General features: G+C 38.0%; 1 protein-coding gene across 2 annotated transcripts in view; it reads left to right on the top strand.

Annotated features, from left to right (window-relative positions):
• LOC145514261 (uncharacterized) overlaps window positions 1-18,288 on the top strand; it is a 261,315-nt gene that overhangs the window by 234,726 nt on the left and 8,301 nt on the right. The window contains exon 14 of one of the 2 annotated variants that reach the window (XR_014059995.1): window positions 17,993-18,121. The exons of the other annotated variant lie outside the window; for it this stretch is intronic. The gene's annotated coding sequence lies outside the window, so the exon portion shown is untranslated. The remainder of the gene's footprint in view (window positions 1-17,992; window positions 18,122-18,288) is intronic. 2 annotated transcript variants of the gene reach the window in all.

The raw sequence follows: 18,288 nt of genomic DNA, 5'->3' as shown, positions 1-18,288 counted from the left end.
CCCTGATTCTGGGAAGGATAGAAGGCAAGAGGAGATGGGGACAACAGAGGATGAGATAGTTGGATGGCTTCACCGACTCAATGGACATGAGTCTGAACAAGCTCAGGGAGATGGTGAGGGTTCACCGACTCAATGGACATGAGTCTGAACAAGCTCAGGGAGATGGTGAGGGACAGGGAAGCCTGAAGTGCTGGAGTCCACGAGGTTGCAAAGAGTCAGACACGACTGAGCGACTGAACAACAACGTATTAGAATAATTTTAAGAATCATTCTATTAAAATATAGGCTTTTAAGTTTACTTGTATCCACATTTTGATCTAGGTTTTATTTATATAAAAACATACCATCTGAGAATATTTGTATAGTGAGCCCCTTGTTAGATTTAACTGGAAATCCATTATATTAGCAAACTCACAGCTGTGAGGCTGTGTGGGTGCAAGGAAGATGAAAATGAGAAACTTGAGTGGATTTCAATACCTAATTCCACACCAAACATAGGCAAATTAGAGCTGGGGGAAAAAAATCCTTCTAAGTTGAAGGCAATTTAGCTTTCACTCTTTCTCATTTTTGGCAGCCCCTGTTTTGAAAGATGCCCAAATGTAAATCTGTGGGATTTAAAGAACTGAGCTTTTCTAAAGAAACTTGTAAAATGTCTGTGATAATAAATATCTTTCATGTATCTCCTCTACTTTGCACTTCCTTTTATTCTCATGGGAGAAGGTCCCATTATATCTCATTTGAACTATTAAACTAGCCTAGTAGTGAATTACCCTGATGATATTCTCAAATCGCCAATCTTTCCAAATTTAATGTCCACACCTCCACTGTGGAGAGCTTTATACGTGTCAATATGATTGTGTCCCAGGTGGCTTAAGTAGTAAAAAAATTCACCTGCCAATGCAGGAGACGCAGGAGACGTTGGTCCAATCCCTGGGGTGGAAAGATCCACACCAGGAGGAGGAAATGAGGAGGAAATGGCAACCCACTCCAATATTCTTGCCCAGAGAGTTCCATGGACAGAGGAGCCTGGTGGGCTGCACTCCGTGGGGTCACAAACAGTTGGACATGACTAAGCATGCACATGCATGCCTGTAACCATATTATTATAATTATCATTGTCACTTATATAAAATCTTTCCATAGCACAGCACTGACTTCAAAACAGACTCCAAATTGGCAGCACTCATTCGTCATGTAACCTCATGCCTCTCACCTCAGACTTTTCAATGAATTCCCTACCTCCTACAAACCCTTGACACCTCTATGACTTTGCACATTGTACTTCCTGGAATGTGGTTTGTGATTATTGCCAGGATAATTCAGCTCAGCCATTACCTGCCCTCTGGAAAAGCTTTCTCAATTGCTCAGGCTGTGTTAGATGTCCCTTCTCTTGGGTTTTTCAGAAACGTATAGATTTAACCATGAGAGATGCATAGCATATAAGAAACAAGATGAGGCACTTAATTCTAATAGTCTTCAAAACCACAGGGTTTATAAGTCTTACCTGTACTTATCATTAAAATGTGAGTTCATCCAAGGCAGAGAATACCCATAATTTTATATTCTGTAATTTTGATCTCAGTGATTATATGTTTAACACATTCATGAATGCTCCTATTTACCTCTGTTTACCATGTACCTTGGTTTCCATCCTGAAACAACTGAGATGCCTTTCTATAGGGTCACACTTGTTAATCAAATAATGTCATCTGTAACTCTTAACTATAGTTATTCTGAAAACATCAGGTTCCAGAAATATTAATACAAGCCAGGAGGGAGGGGGAAGTCTTAGGGAAGTTCTGGAACTGCAATGGATGGAAGATACTTTAGTTTCAGAGAAACATTAGAAAACTCTTGTAGAATTAGCACTGTGTTATTTATTAGTCGGTTCTTAAATTTTGAAATGGAAATATAATTTTTATCTTTATTGGTATAATTTGGAACTGCAAAGAAATCCGTATCTTGCCAATGTCAAGTTTCACTTGTTAGAATGTTTGATCATCCTGGGTTAACAAAGCTAGTCATAATATTGATATTGTTATTTTCATATGTTTTGTGAGAGAGCTGCCATTTCATCAGTTTAATAAGCCCTGGCTCAAATGCAGGTCAGTAAAGCATGCAAGCCATCTTTGTATTGAAAGATGAATCCTATCAATCAAAACCAATTTGAGCATATGATGCAAAACGTGAACTTCCCAGTGTCTCCCCTCTGATGGATCTGGGAAGAACCAAGTGGGGATAATCCCTTCACTCACTTTTTCACAATATATGACTCATATTTGACAACATAGTATATTTTATATTCTTTAGATTCTATTTGTCTATGAATTTGAAGCTAACATTAATTGACATTTTCTAATTTTTCTCCCTGACTTCCCATACTTAGGTCCTAAATATACTGTAAGATTTCTCAGAATTTACCCTCTTTTGTTTTTTCCTCACCTTTTCCACCTTACTCCTCTCTCTGAAATGTACCTTCTATCCAAAAGGCTCCTGATCAATGATTACTGTGTTTATAGAAAAGCAATTTGACAGTATATATTAAGACATTAAAAATGTTCAAATGCTTCTCATTTTTAATTCTCAGAAATCTACTTTTTTATAATAATATGAAATGAAAGTGTTTGTCGCTCAGTCTTGTCCAACTCTTTGAGACCCCATAGACTATAGCCTGCCACGCTCTCCTGTCCATGGAATTTCCCAGGAAAGAATATTGGAGTGGGTTACCATTCCCTTCTCCACGGGATCTTCCCAACCCAGGGATCAAACTCAGGTTTCCTGCATCACAGGCAGAGTCTTTACCATCTGAGCCACAAGGGAAGCCCCAAATAATATGGATACAGGAAAATCTTTGAATAACAGAGATTTTAATGACAGTTCAAGTTATAAAACAGTTTATAAATTGGAAAAAAATGAAAGAGTAATGGTGAATTAAATAATTATCAATTCTCAGAGTAGAAAGCTATAAAGTTATTAGAATCTTGTCTATAAAAAGTTTGTCATAAAATTGCCAAACTAAACTGGAGAAAAGGAGACAAGGTGTAGAAATATCTTAATTTAACAAGAAGAGAATATAGCAGACAAATATAATAGAGTAGAATAGATACAAGCAATTTATAAAATAGTGTTGAAGAATATGACAATGCTTCCCTACTCACATTTTCTATGATGAACATTTGTTATCCTTCTAATGATTGAAAGGATACAAAGTAAACATGACTAAGAAACTAACTTACAGAGTGATAAAGCTTTAGACATTTTGCTGTTGTAGGATCATAACATTGAAGTTAATATCATATTTGGATTTTCTGTCCTAGAACCTAGAAGGATTTTAAGATCTATTGATCAATGGATCTGTCTACCTACCTATTTATATGTATTAATATCTATTTTCAAGTAACTTCCACATACCTGTTTTGAACCATTCATTAGCCATTGCCTAGGCCATTTTTTAACACATTTCTTTGACTGATTAATGAACTCGCTTTTTAGTAATTCCTAGAGGGCATACACGGTGTGTACCATATATTAGTGCAAAGTACTTGGACTCTGGAATCAGGCACCCAGACTTAAATAGGTTTGCCATTTGTTAAGATGTCTTTACCATACTTATTTCATCTCTCAGCTGGAAGTTTATCAAATGAAAAGGGGACAACACACCAAGAGTTCTAAAGGGGGTTATAAAGAAGATAGGGTTAAAAAAAAGGAAGTGAACACAGGTAAAAGTTCCTGGCATATAAGAAATCTTTCATCAATCAATGAAAATTATATCCCCTTGCTAATTGGGCCCAGTGCGTATTTAGGATCCAGGGCATTTTTCCATAACCAGGTAGGGAGCAGGCATTAAATAATAATAGCAATTCAGGTATATTCCAGATCCTGATTCTTGGGAGATACTGTTCTTCTTCCTTCATTTTATTTTATGTGCCCTTCCTATGGTAACCTGATGTCATGGATACATGAATGGAATTAGTTGAGGATTTTTCCTTCTGAGCTTGGCATGATAGTACTGTCTCAGGAGGTATCTTTCAGAATCTCACAAAATAAGAGATGTACATCAATAAAAATGAAAAATGGAATGATACAGGTACTTTGTTAGTATAGATTCTGAGAACTTGAACTAATATTATATTCATCTTTTATTTTCATCCTCATAGAAACCTTATAAAGAAAACAGGGAGGATTTAAATGCACATTTTAACAATTTGAAAACTGTTCCTAATTGGTTTACTGAAGGCTCACAAATCAGTCATGATAGCTGCATTGCTCTGTTAGTAGAAGTAATAATTGTATAGTAATAATCATAGCAGTAGTAGTGATGATAACCAGAAGAGAATGCTTACTATTTGCTAAGCCCTGTTAGCAACTTATGTTACATGTGTTTATTATTCCCATGGTGCCAGTGACTAAGCAAAAGCATAAAGAGTTTGAAACATGGAAAGCTACCTAGATGTATCTATAGCAGGATTCAAAGCCAGGCATTTTGATCCGAGAACCTCTGATATGTTACCTCTCCAGAAATGATGGGCTTAGAATAAAACTTCAATCTAAGACACAGTAGAATGTCACAGTGAAATAAAACTGCGTGAAAGATAGCTTAATGGATACAAATGTGCACGCTGGAGTCAGACTACACAGGTTTGTAATCAAAGGGCTACTTATGTGTGACTTTGGACCAATGGGACTATTTTTTGCAACTTAGTTTCCTCATCTGTAAAATAATGACAAATGTATAAGGATGATGTGAAGACTGGTTGATATAATCCACAGTAAGAGCTGACATAAATGATGGGTGTGTTTCAGCAAATATTATCATGATGAGCTTAACACATGCAATTAACCTGAGGCTAGAAGCAATGTGGTTATTTATTTTCCACACTTACTTCTTCTTCTTCTTTTTTTTTTTTTCAAACAGGTGACTCTTTTTAAAAATTTTATTTAATTCTGGCTATTCTGGGTCTTCACTGCTGCACAGTCTTTTTTCTAGTTGTGGAAAGTAGGGGCTACTCTCTAGCTGCAGTGAGCAGGCTCCTCATTGTGGTGGCTTCTTTTGTTGCAGAACACAGGCTCGAGGGCATGCAGGTTTCAGTAGTGTGGTTCACGGGTTCTGGAGCACAGGCTCTATAATTGTGGCACATGGGCTTATTTGCTCCGTAGCATGTGGGATCTTCCTGGATCAGAGATTGAACCCAGGTCTCCTGTGTTGGCAGGCAGATTCTTTACCACTGAGCCACCAGAAAAACCCCTTATTTTCCATTCTTAACAAAGCATATAGACATGGAAAGTATAAAATAAATGGATGTGAAAATGTCTACAGTTGGAAAAGAGACTGCTCTAGAAATGGCTGTAGAATTTATTGTCAAAGTTTAGGTAAGTCCGTATGTAGAGGCATATAGATAAACAACCAAGTAATGGCTTCTGGAGGGGAGCAATCACTTAAGTCTTGAGTGTGTAGGGGAGAAGTCTAACAGGTTTGGAGTGCTGTGGCATTGTCCCGTGACATTCTGTGTCACACCTATCATAGAAATTATTCTACTTTATTGCAATTGTTTTCTTTTCCTCTCCCTCACTAGACACTACATGTAGTTACTGGTTTGCATATTGCCTGGAAGCAAGCCAACGTTTTTAATAATTTACCAAATAGATGAAAGACACACTTGCCAGTGAACTAGTACAGCTTAGACTGAAAAGCACTATTGAGACCTTTCTATGGACTGTCTTGCATTAGGAGCCATGGTGGCAGGTGGAAAGCATGCCCAACATGGCACTTGGTACTCATTAGAGACTTCCCAGAGAAGGTGACTCTTAGTTGACTTTTTTTAAGTATTTATTTGGCTGTTCCAGGGCATTATTGTGGCATGTGGGATCTAGTTCCCTGATCAGGGATCGAACCTTGGCATTTCACACTCTGAACAAGTGTGGAGTCTTAGCCATTGGACAAAGTTGAGTTTTGAAAGGAGAAGAGAAGTTTGGAAGATATTGCAGGCAGGACATATGAAGATGGCGGAGGAGTAGGTGGACGTGGAGTACACCTCTCTCCACAGATACATAAGGAATACAGCTTCAGACACAGAAGTGCATGCAGAACACCAGCTGAGAGTGGACAGGAGTACCTGACCAGTGGAAAAGAATATATAGAACCACGCAAAACTCAGTAGGATGAAGGAACTAGGGGAAAAAACAGGAGTGTTAGTAGGACTGGACCTGCCCTTGGCAGGTGGAGGAACTGAAGCAGGAGTCCAATCCCCACATTAGGGTAACTGTCTGAGTCAGAGGAGAAACATTTAAGGCTAAGAGTGAAACAGCTGATCTGTGGCAGCCTAAAGGGAATGAGAATCAGACAGTCCTTGCAGCAGCCATACATACCCTAGACAGGAATGCTGGTCCCCTGGAAGGCGCAGGGGCTGGGAGCTGGAGTTCAGCTATTGTGGCGCAATCCCAGGGCAAGGGCTGCTGTTGACTGTGGAGAGACGGATTGAGGGGATGTGAGGAAGGAGATTGTTGTGGGAAATGCCAGTGGAGGAAAGCCAGGCAGCCATGGAAACAAGGCAATACTACTGAGTCATGCGTAGAGGGGTGGACCCATCACCATAGTCTCTCTCTTCCTACATGTCAGCATCCGCAGCTGAACAGTGGAGAGGCTGGCCCATCAAACGCCTGACGCACTGAACTACAGAGTAGGACCCCACCCAGGGTGCCCCTTTAAGTGCCTGATGCGCTGATCTACAGAGTAGGACTCTAGTCAGGGAGCCCCTCTATGTGCCCAACATGCCAAACAACAGAGAAGGAACCCAGGCAAGGGAGCCCTCGAAGTGCCTGAACAGGTGGAGCTACGGAGAAAGACTGGCCAAAGATGCCTTCTGATCGCCAGCTACAAGAGGATCGAATAAAGACTCTGTTAAGGCCATAACTCCTGCTGCGGAGGCAGTCCATGTCCCTGCACAGTTGGTGCCGCCAGGGTCCCCGCAAGCCAAGCAGCTGCGCCACCTTCACCTCAACACTCACTGGGGCAGAGCTGCCACAGGCAAATAAAAGTCTTGTGTTTATGCACGCAGGGTCACTTCGGTCGTGTCTGACTCTTTGCGACCCTGTAGACTGTGGCCTGCCAAGCTTCTCTGTCAGAAAAGGGGTTCTCCAGGCAAGAATACTGGAGCGTTTTGGTCAATACCAGTTGCCATACCCTTCTAGAGCACTATATTTCCTGCTTCCCTAGCTGCTAACCCCGCTGAGTACCTGGTGCTGCCAGAACCCCTGTGGCCCAAGCAGCTGCACCATCTCCACAACTGGCCCTCACAGGGGCAAACCCAAGCCCTCCAGGGCAGCCTCAGGAGCAAACTCAGTGGACGACCCTCAGAGGTAGAAATAAAACCACAATTGAAACCAGGGCAATGTGGCCAAGGAAGAAGACCCCAAACCTTCCCACCAGCTGTACGTGCTGCAGATTAAATCCACATGATGACTAAACAAACTCTGTGTCTATGGAATATATACAAGGCCATTGAGAGATTTGACAAAAGAAAACGCACTAGTTCTGACAGCTCTACACACTGGAGGCAAGAACACACAGAAATAGGACCAGATTCGAATCTGAGCTGCCCTCACAGCAGGTCCAGAGATCAGCACAGTGTTGGAGGGCATCCTAGGCAAATAAGATAGACTGTGACTTCCAGCGAGGGAAAGGACTCTGACAGCAGTGACTCAAGAAAAACATTTATTATTCTTATGTTTTGACCTGTTCTGTAGATTCTTTTGGATTATTTTTCATTTTCTCTTTTCTCCCTTGTGTTGTAGTTGTCGTTTTTATTGGCACTAAGAAACCCAGTTAAGCTTTTGAGTTTGTTTTTTTTTTTTTCCCCTCAGTCACATTTTTTATTGTTGTTATAAACCTCTGTCTCTACACTGGGCTTTGGCAGTTCTGTGGAGTTTTCCTTCCTTTTTTTTTTATTTTAATTTTTAATTTTTTAAACCTATTATTATTTTTTCTACATTTGTTCTTTTGTTTTCTTTTTCTACTGTTCTTTTCCTCTTGCAGTTAATCTTTAACGTATATAAATCTTCTTTATCTACTGCTATTTAACTTTGCATATCTATTCTTTCTTTTCTTTCTCTCCTTTCCTCTCAACATATTTGTTAGTTTTATTTTCATTGATTTATTTCCCAATTGGCAACTTGCTTTAGTATTGTTTTCCAGTTTGTGCTTTAGTTAATTTTGTTCTGGTAGATATAATTTTTGGTTTCCTTTGTTCACCAGGTCAATTTATTGTATTTATTTTAGTTGGACTGTTTTGATTTTGCTTATGGGTGTATATGTGTATGTGTATATTCAGTCATACTTTTTATTTTTGTTATAAATGTCTGCCTCTACATTGGGCTTTTGCAGTTCTGTGGGTTTTCCTTTTTTTTTTTCTTTTTCTTTCCTCCATTTTTTTTCATTTTCTCTTTTTTATAATTTTAATTTAAAAATTTTTGTGCCTATTTTATTTTTTCTACATGAATTCCTTTGTTTGCCTTTCCTACTGTTCTTTTCCCCTTGCAGTTAATCTTTGATGTATATAAATCTTCTTCATCTACCTCTATTTAACTTTCCATATCTATTTTCTTTCTTTTCTTTCTTTCCTTTCCTTTCAACGTATTTGTTAGTTTTATTTTTATTGCTTTATTCCCCACCTGGCACCTTGCTTTGGTTTTGTTTCCAGTTGGTGCTTTAGTTAGTTTTGTTCTTAACTGTTAAATATAATTTTTGATTTACATTGTTTGCCAGGTCAATCTACTGTATTTTTGTTGGAGATTTCACTTTGCTCATGGGTGTATATGTATATGTGTATATTCCATTATTTTGATTATTATTTGCCTGATTTTGTAATTGGCATTTGTCTGGGTTCATCTTTGGTTTCTCATTTTTGGTTATTTGATTTGATCTCACTTAATGCCATACAAAACCACTTGTGGAATCTTTATTCCTGACCAGACATCAAGCCCTGAGCCTTTGGAGTGGGAGCACTGACTCCAAGACCCCAAACTACCAGAGAACTAACCCTAGGGAGTATCAGATAGTGAGAACTCACACAAAGGAAACTACTTGAATATAAGACCCAGCATCACCCAACCACCAGTAGCACACTGTACAGGATGTCTCATCTAAACAACAAAACAAAAATACAAACCAAAACATCAGCAGACAGGATTACCACCTCGCTCAGCCTTGCCCATCAGAGGAAAAACAAACAAAAACTCAGCACAAATCTCACCCTATAAAAAGCTTACACAAACCACTGGAACAACTTGAGGAAGGCAGAATTCAAAAGCAAACACGTGGAAATTAAACAACACATTTCTAAATACAAAACAGGTTACTGAAGAAATCAAATGGGAAATCAATAAATTTCTAGAAACAAATGACAATGAACGGCAACTCAAAACCTATGGGATGCAGCAAAAGCAGTTCTAAGAGGGATGTTTATAGCAATACAATCCTACCTCAAGAAACAAGAAAAACATCAAATAGGCAACCTAACTTTGCATTAAAACAACTGGAGAAAGAAGAAGAAGAAGAAGAACAACAACAACAACAAAAATCAAAAAAATTAGTAGAAGGAAAGAAATCATCAAGATCTGAGCAGAAATAAATTTAAAAGAAGTGGAAGAAGCAATAGTAAAGATCAATAAAACAAAAATCTGGTTCTTTGAGAAGGTAAACATAATTGACAAGCTTTTAGCCAGACTCATCAAGAAAAAAAAAAAAGAAAAATCAAATCAACAAAATTAAAAATGAAAAAGGAGAGCTTACAACAGACAATGCAGAAATACAAAGGATTATAAAAGACTATTATGAACAACTATATGACAATAAAATGGATAACCTTGAAGAAATGGACAGATTCTTAGAAAGTTAAACCATCCAAGACTGAACCAGGAAGAAATAGAAATTTTGAACAATCCAATTACAAGCACTGAAATTGAAGCTGTGATCAAAAATCTCCCCCAAAAACAAAAACTCAGGACCAGATGGCTTCACAGGAGAATTCTATCAAACATTTAGAGAAAAGTGAATGCCTATCCTTCTAAACTCTTTCAAAAAATTGCAGAGGAAGGGAAACTTCCAAACTCATCCTATGAGGCCATCATAACCCTGATACCAAAACCAGACAAATACAACAGGAAAAAAGAAAACTTCAGGCCAATATCACTGATGAACATAGATGCAAAATCCTCAACAAAATTTTAGCAAACAGAATTCAGCAGCACATCAAAAAGCTCATACACCATGATCAAGTTGGGTTTATTCCAGGGATACAAGGATTCTTCAATATATGCAAATCAATCAATGTGATACACGGTATTAACAAATTGAGAGATAAAAACCATATGATAATTGCAATAGATGCAGAAAAGCCTTTGACAAAATTCAGCACCCATTTATGATTAAAACTCTTCAAAAAATGGGTGTAGAAGAAACCTACCTCAACTAAGTAAAGGCCATATATGATAAGCCTACAGCAAACATTATTCTCAATGGTGAAAAACTGAAAGTATTCCCCCTAAGATCAGGAATAAGACAAGGGTGTCCACTTTCACCACTGTTATTCAACATAGTTCTGGAAGTCCTAGCTACAGCAATCAGAGAAGAATAAGAAATAAATGAATCTAGATCAGAAAAGAAGAAGTAAAGCTCTCACTGTTTGCAGATGACATGATACTGTGCATAGAAAACCCTAAAGATAGTATCAGAAAATTACAAGAGCTAATAAATGATTTTAGCAAAGTTGAAGGATACAAAATCAATACACAAAAGTTAGTTGCATTTCTATATACTAACAATGAAAATCAGAGAAATTTATGAAACAATCCCATTGTCCATTGCAACAAAAAGAATTAAATATCTAGGAATAAACTTACCTAAGGAGACAAAAGAACTCTACACAGAAAATTACAAGACACTATGAAAGAAATCAAAAATGACATAAAAGATGGAGAGATATTCCATGTTCCTGCATAGGAAGAATCAATATTTTGAAAATGGCAGTACTACCAAATGCAATCTACAGATTCAATGTGATCCCTATCAAATTACCAATGGCATTTTTCAGAGATCTAGAACAAAAAAAAATTCACAATTCATATGGAAACACAAAAGACCCCCAATAGCCAAAGCAGTCTTGAGAAAGAAGAATGGAGCTGGAAGAATCAACCTTCCTGACTTCAGATTATACTACAAAGCTACAGTCATCAAGACAATATTGTACTGGCACAAAAACAGAAATATAGACCAATGGAACAAGATAGAAAGCCCAGAAATAAAGCCATGCACCTATGGGTAACTTATTTTTGACAAAGGTAAGAATATACAATGGGGGCATAGACAGCCTCTTCAGTAAATAGTACTGGGAAAACTGGACAGCTACTTGTAAAAGAATGAAATTAGAACACTTCCTAACACCATACACAGAGATAAACTCAAAATGCATTGAAGACCTAAATGTAAGACCAGAAACTATAAAACCTTTAGAGGAAAATATAGGCAGAACACTTTATGACATAAATCAAAGCAAGATCCTCTATGAGTAATGGAAATAAAAATAAAAGTAAATAAGTGGGACCTGATTAAACTGAAAAGCTTTTGCACAGCAATGGGAACTATAAGCAAGTTGAAAAGACAACCCTAAGAATGGAAGAAAATAATAACAAATGAAACAACTGACAAAGGATTAATTTCCAAAATATACAAGCAGCTCATGCAACTCAATACCAGAAAAACAAACAACCCAATCAAAAAGTGGGAAAAAGGCCTAAATAGACATTTCTCTAAAGAAGACGTACAGATGGCTAACAAACACATGAAAAGATGCTCAACATTGCTCATTATTAGAGAAATGCAAATCAAAACTACAATGAGATATCACCTCACACTGTTCAGAATGGCCATCATCAAAAAGTCCACAAACAATAAATGCTGGAGAGGCTGTGGAGAAAAGGGAACACTCTTGCACTGTTGGTGGGAATGTAAATTGATACAGCCACTATGGAAGACAGTATGGAGATTCCTTAAAAAACGAGGAATAAAACCACTGTGTGTGTGTGTTAGCTGCTCAGTCGTGTCCGACTCTTTGCAACCCCATAGACTGCAGCCCACCAGGCCCCTCTGTCCATAGGATTTTCCAGGAAAGAACACTGGAGTGGGTTGCCATTTCCTTCTCCAAAAGGAACTATGGAAAGAAAAAAGTGAAGTTGCTCAGTCGTGTCCGACTCTTTGTGACCCCTTGGACTGTAGCCTACCAAGCTCCTCCATCCATGGAATTTTCCAGGCAGGAGTACTGGAGTGGGTTGCCATTTCCTTCTCCACCATAGGACCCAGCAATCTCACTCCTAGGCGTATACCCCGAGGAAACCAAAATTGAAAAAGACACATGTATCCCATTGTTCATTGCTGCACTATTTACAATAGCTAGAACATGAAAGCAACCTAGATGTCCATCGACAGATGAATGCATAAAAAAGTTGTGGTATATATACACAATGTAATATTACTCAGCCATAAAAAGGAACACATTGAGTCAGTTCTAATGAGTGGATGAACCTAGAACCTATCATACAGTGTGAACTAATTCAGAAAGTGAAAGATAAATATCATATTCTAATGCATATATATGAAATCTAGAAAAATGGTACTGAAGAATTTATTTACAGGCCAAGAATGGAGAAACAGACATAGAGAATAGACCTATGGACATGGGGAGAGGGGAGGAGAGGGTGAGATGTATGGAAAGAGGAACATGGAAACTTACACTACCATATGTAAAATAGATAGCCAATGGGAATTTGCTTTATGGCTCAGGAAACACAAACAGGGGCTCTGTATCAACCTAGAGGGGTGAGATGGGGAGGGAGATGGAAGGGAGGTTCAAAAGGGAGGGGATATATATATATATATACACATATGTATATATATATACATACCTATGGCTGATTCACTTTGAGGTTTGACATAAAACAGCAAAATTCTGTAGAGCAATTATCCCTCAATAAAAAAAAAGATTAAAAAAATATATTGCAGGCAGAAAGGCGAAAATGGAACTTCATCAAGAATGGATGATCTGGAGTTTGCTACCAGCATGTGTGTTTGTGACTTTAGTATGGAGTCCACAGTGGAAAAATACCCTGAGATAGGGCATGCGGCTGAGGAAGAATGTAGGCACAGGACAGACCACAAAGAACCAAAGATGCTCTGTACCAGTGAGAAAAGGCATAACTCCTACTGCTAAAAAAATGTGCTCAACAACAACTATACCCACCCTCACAGATCTTTATGCAAGAGAAATGGGCAGGAATTTTTTTTTTTAAACAAACAAAAATAAATTTACCAGGTGATTCTGATTTAAGGATCATGTTTGAAAAGTACTGCCTTATGAGGCTTTTAAAAAAGAAGTTGTTAATATTAGCTGGTTATACTCCCTTTGGATATTTCAAAGTTGTGCCCCTCTCTGTACATACCCATAATTAATCCTTTTGTAAATCTTGTACAATTAGGTGTCTTTTAAAAATATTTCTAAATGCTATACACTGGATTCCTTTTACAATATCCTCTCTATTTATATAATTTCTCTAATATAGGTAGTTCTTTTTCTTACCAAGTTTCCCATAAGGAAAAGCTTGACTCATTTTTACCCCCCTCTCACAGCCCTTTGACTTATCTAAGCTTTTAAGTCTCAATCGAACTGGGCTCAAATGCTATCTCTGCAAATAGCCTGACCTTGCCAATCACTCTTCCTCCTTTCGGATAACATGTGACACCTTCTCACACCTCCTCACCTGCTGCCTTTGACAATCTCACTGGGAGTTTGCCTTGGACTTTGTTCCTCAACCCAGAAAGTCCCCGGTTCTGTACTTTTTGCATTTCCCAGGGTGACAAGCACTCTGCTACCTGACTATATTAAGAATGAAATGATCTCCACTTGAAGGAGAGAGACATGATGGCATGCCATTCACATGAGCACAGGTGGTGGAGGTGAGGCTTCAAAGATACGGTCCAGTCTGCAGACTTCCTCGACAATGTAGGTTATTCAATCAAAACAGGTTTAAAAGCCCATATTTCTATTCTGGCAGCAGTAATTGGTCTTAACAGGCATATCAAATGTGTGTCCCTTATTTAAGCAATTAGTATTTTGATTTAGGGGGCATATGGAAAAAGTTTATTTATACTTTTTCCAAGGGATATTATATATGTATAGATGCTTAGGCTAGGAAAGAAACTGAAAAGGGAAGAGACAATACTGAATAATACCTATCTCTGTAAAATGTGATATCATGACTCATTGGAATATAAATTCCATATAACAGGGACATCACCTGTTTTGTTTACTGCATTACCTCAACTTCCTGGATCAGCTGCCAGAGAGTGATCTTTAATAAGTATATGTTGACTAGATGAAAAAAATAAATGAAAAGTCATATTAAAATATCTGGTTCATATGAGGTTCTTAAATGGCAGCCATGGCTTTTACTATAACTAAAACTATTTTAATACTAACATATTAATACTATACCAATTACTATGCTTTTTTTGCTTGAAAAATAATAGTAGTTCACAATAGTGTGAATACACTGTACTGAATAAAAACAGAAGGGATGTATGTGAGAATTATCAGAAACATTAGATAAAATTACAAAGGGTAATTTATATCAGGATAAAATCTATATAAATTTATATAGAGTTTACACTGTAAGCACTGGGAAGAAAATTTCTATGTATGTGTGTCTTAAATATGGGAGTGGTGAAAAGAAATGTATACATAAGAAAGATGACTCCAGCAATGTCAAGGAAGAAGTACAGTGAGTGTGGAAGAAAGAAGGAAAAGTAGAGAAAGAATGAAATAAGTTACAGGTAATGAACTGAACCAAAGAAAAATTTACTTTGGATTTAAATATTTAATGTTTTATAAAGATAATAATAGAAAGCATTATTAATTACAGTATTTGCATTTTCACTGGTAGGATATAAGCAGAAAAGCAATAAGATATGTCTTAAATCGAAGCTCTATCTTTATGCTAATTCTGTGGCTTGTTGCCAGTTCTAGGCAGGGACCAAGCTGAATCCAGGAAGTCAAGACTTTTGTGTAGGAAAATCTGTCAGAGTGTCTTTCAGCAAAATGACCCTCCCTTTGTAAATAAGATAAAAATTCCATCTGAATTCCACATACAGAGAAATTATGTTATTTTGTCTCTAGCAGTAGGTTGCTGTTGAACATTCAGATTTGTAAATTAAAAATCTTAGCATCTGAACCAATTTTGGAGGAGGACACCTTGTCCAAAAGTTCATGCCAGTTATGGACCCAGTTGTACAACATCCCGAGAAGCAGAAATACATCATGTCTCCTTGAATGTCTTTAGGGCCAGAGAACTGACAATGTCACAGAGCTGCCCATTATTTTATTGACTCTGTCTGAGTATAAAAATGACTACTGAGCTGAAATATGTCTCCTTAGAAATACAGCTCATTGTTTCCATCTCCTACCTCCCATAAAAGACCCACTTTCTCTTAATTCTCTTTCTCGAAGGAAGTAAGCATGCCCATTTCTTTCCAGAGTATTTAAATGGCATGATTTCTAGAGCCTTTGCCAAACGTTCTTGTCCTTCTCTGTTTGTATTCCAGGTTGCTAACATCTAGTAGAAAAATGAAATGTCAGTGCTTGAAAAGTTACACTCTTGTCCCTCTGTAATCCCTTTACTTCATGGCAATCAAGTTATTCTTAAAGCATAAATCTTATGAGGATACCCTCTTACTAAAACTCCCAATAGCCATGTAACACGTTATAGGAAAAGACTAGAATCTTTCACTAGCCCTAAAAGGATCTGCATGCTCTTGGCACACTTCACTTTTCTCTTTAGCTCTGTTTTGCACATTTCTCCCAGTGTTTAGTACATCATGATCACACTGGCCATCTCTGTGCTTCATATGAAGCCCTTTTGCAACCCAGCACCTGTACACCCACAATTCCTTCTCCTTCTTTTCTTGTCTTCTCTTTTCCTGGTGTAAATTCTCTTTCTTCCTTTAAGTCTCATCTTGACAGCCACCTCCCTGTGATATCAATGGACAGCTACTCTTACACTGTTTTACAGTACCTCCTATTAATCTTTAGTACATTTAAGGTACTATAAAAAGTACTCTTAGTACTTAACTACTTTGGTGTCATTTTTTTGCTTAATATCCCATTCACCTGCTGAGCTATAAGCTTTGTAACAAATATGTGTTGTGTTCCCTTTGTATCTTCAGCAAGAAACACAATTCCAGACACATGGTAGAATTTCATGAATGTTTATCAAATATGTCAACTCTCCACCCCCCACCCCAGACAAATAGCCAAATCATACTTGCATGATGCATGGGCAGAATTGCATAATGCTTAAGACTTCAGGCTGGGGGTGAAATTCTGTTAACCACTTAACAGCTGTGTGATTTGGGGGAGAAGCTACTCAGACTTAAAATTTTCAGTCTCCTGTTATATACACTGGGGTTAATAATCACGTCTCCCTCCTAAGCATAGTATGGCAGTGAGAAGAATTAGTAATACATGTAAATCTCTGAACACAACTCCTACCCCCACAGAGTAAGCTGTGGGTAGCTATGGTTATCTGTCTTCCAAGACTCCTATATGGGCTGATAAATACTGCTGCTGCTGCTGCTAAGTTGCTTCAGTTGTGTCCAACTCTGTGCGACCGCATAGACGGCAGCCCACCAGGCTCCCCCGTAAATACTGAGGGTTTGCTAATAGTTGTTGGATGAATGAATTCCAGTCATAATACATGGATGCCGAGGGAAAAGTCTGAACTGGAGTCAAGGTACGTGTATGTCACTTCTGTTCCCACCAGGGAGTGTCTTGGTGGCACCATACAATAGCACTAATGAATGAAAAATTTTAAGCCTCAGTTTCTTTAAATATAACAACAAAAAAAGTTACAGAAGAATCTCTCCACCCTCTCATTTCAATACTGAAATGTTATGGGTCAAATATGCTTTGTAGACAAGACCTTATATCTGTAATACTATTTGAGACACAGTTGGAGTATCTACCAGTCTCACAGTTGCCCTCAGGCTCTGTTTATGCAAGCAAATTGAAGAGGAGACACAGGACTATTACAGAGCCGAATCTGGGAAAAGGGGACTCATTTGCCCTGAACTGTCTCCGTCAATACCCTTCCCATGGTGATGGCTCAACTCCTCATTTGACAATGTAGACAGAGCCCTGAGGAAGGTTTGAGGGCAAATACAGATTGAGATAGTGAAACTTGCAAAATACATGCTCACTGCAAACTGTTTGATGATAGGGGATTGTATGCTGGCTGAGAGCATTGTGTTTTGATGGAATGTAGCTTAATTTGCTTAATTCTACTTAACTGGCAATATCTGCCAGTGGTTTTGATTATACAATCAAAATGGAAGTTTTCAAGAAAAGCACCAAATCTATGTGTAGAGATTGTGGAAATGTAAAGTGCTTCTGAGTTCCAAGTGTTTTCTGTGTCATATTGCATACAAATGGGAAATGATTTTAGAAGTTAACAAACCATAGCAATGGAATTGGGATTAGAGGACCGATCTTTGAAGTATGGTCTTCCATAGGCAGGTTTTTCATGAGTCACCAATCTATTGTAATACTTCCCACATCTCTTGAAACTCTCAAGACCTCTTGGCCTCCATATAAATCTTCAGATATACTGTCCTCCTTACCATTTACAGGACTTTACATTGGCTGCTCTATCTGCTTAGATCATTTTCCTATCCTTTCCCTTTTTTGGGGAAGGGGATTTGGTCTAATTCTGTTTAACTTTTAGATTTTAAATTCTCACTCCTCAAAATGGACTTTCTTTGACCTATTCCAGCAACTCTCTTCTTATCTCATTTCAACTTGTAATTCATTTCAAAAAAGGGCTTAGTACAGTTAAAATGTATAATTAGCTATGTACTCATATCTTTAATTTTTTTTCTCCTTTCATTTGACAGAAAAGACTGTGAACACAAGAATTATTTCTGCTTTGCTCAGAGCTGAATGCCCAACAAAACTCAGAGTAGGCAGTCACATCTCTGGTTCCTGAAGTACTGAGTGATATGTTACATGCAAGGCCCTGAGAGGTAATCAATAAAAACATTCTTTGAAAGCTTGACTTGGGAAAGGCACTCCTATGAACCCAGTTTTGTGCCCTCTCTCTTAAGAAAATATTGAATAGGATGATTCCCCTTGTTCCATCTTACAGAGGCAAAGTCTTCTGATTTGTGCAGAACAATTTTTGGTCTGAAAC

This window comes from Giraffa tippelskirchi, chromosome 7 (genome assembly GCF_054371585.1).
Source record: "Giraffa tippelskirchi isolate mGirTip1 chromosome 7, T2T-mGirTip1v1.2.pri, whole genome shotgun sequence".
NCBI lineage: Eukaryota > Metazoa > Chordata > Mammalia > Artiodactyla > Giraffidae > Giraffa > Giraffa tippelskirchi.
The sequence above is the reverse complement of the archived record's forward strand: the minus strand, read 5'-3'. Positions and strand labels throughout refer to the sequence as shown.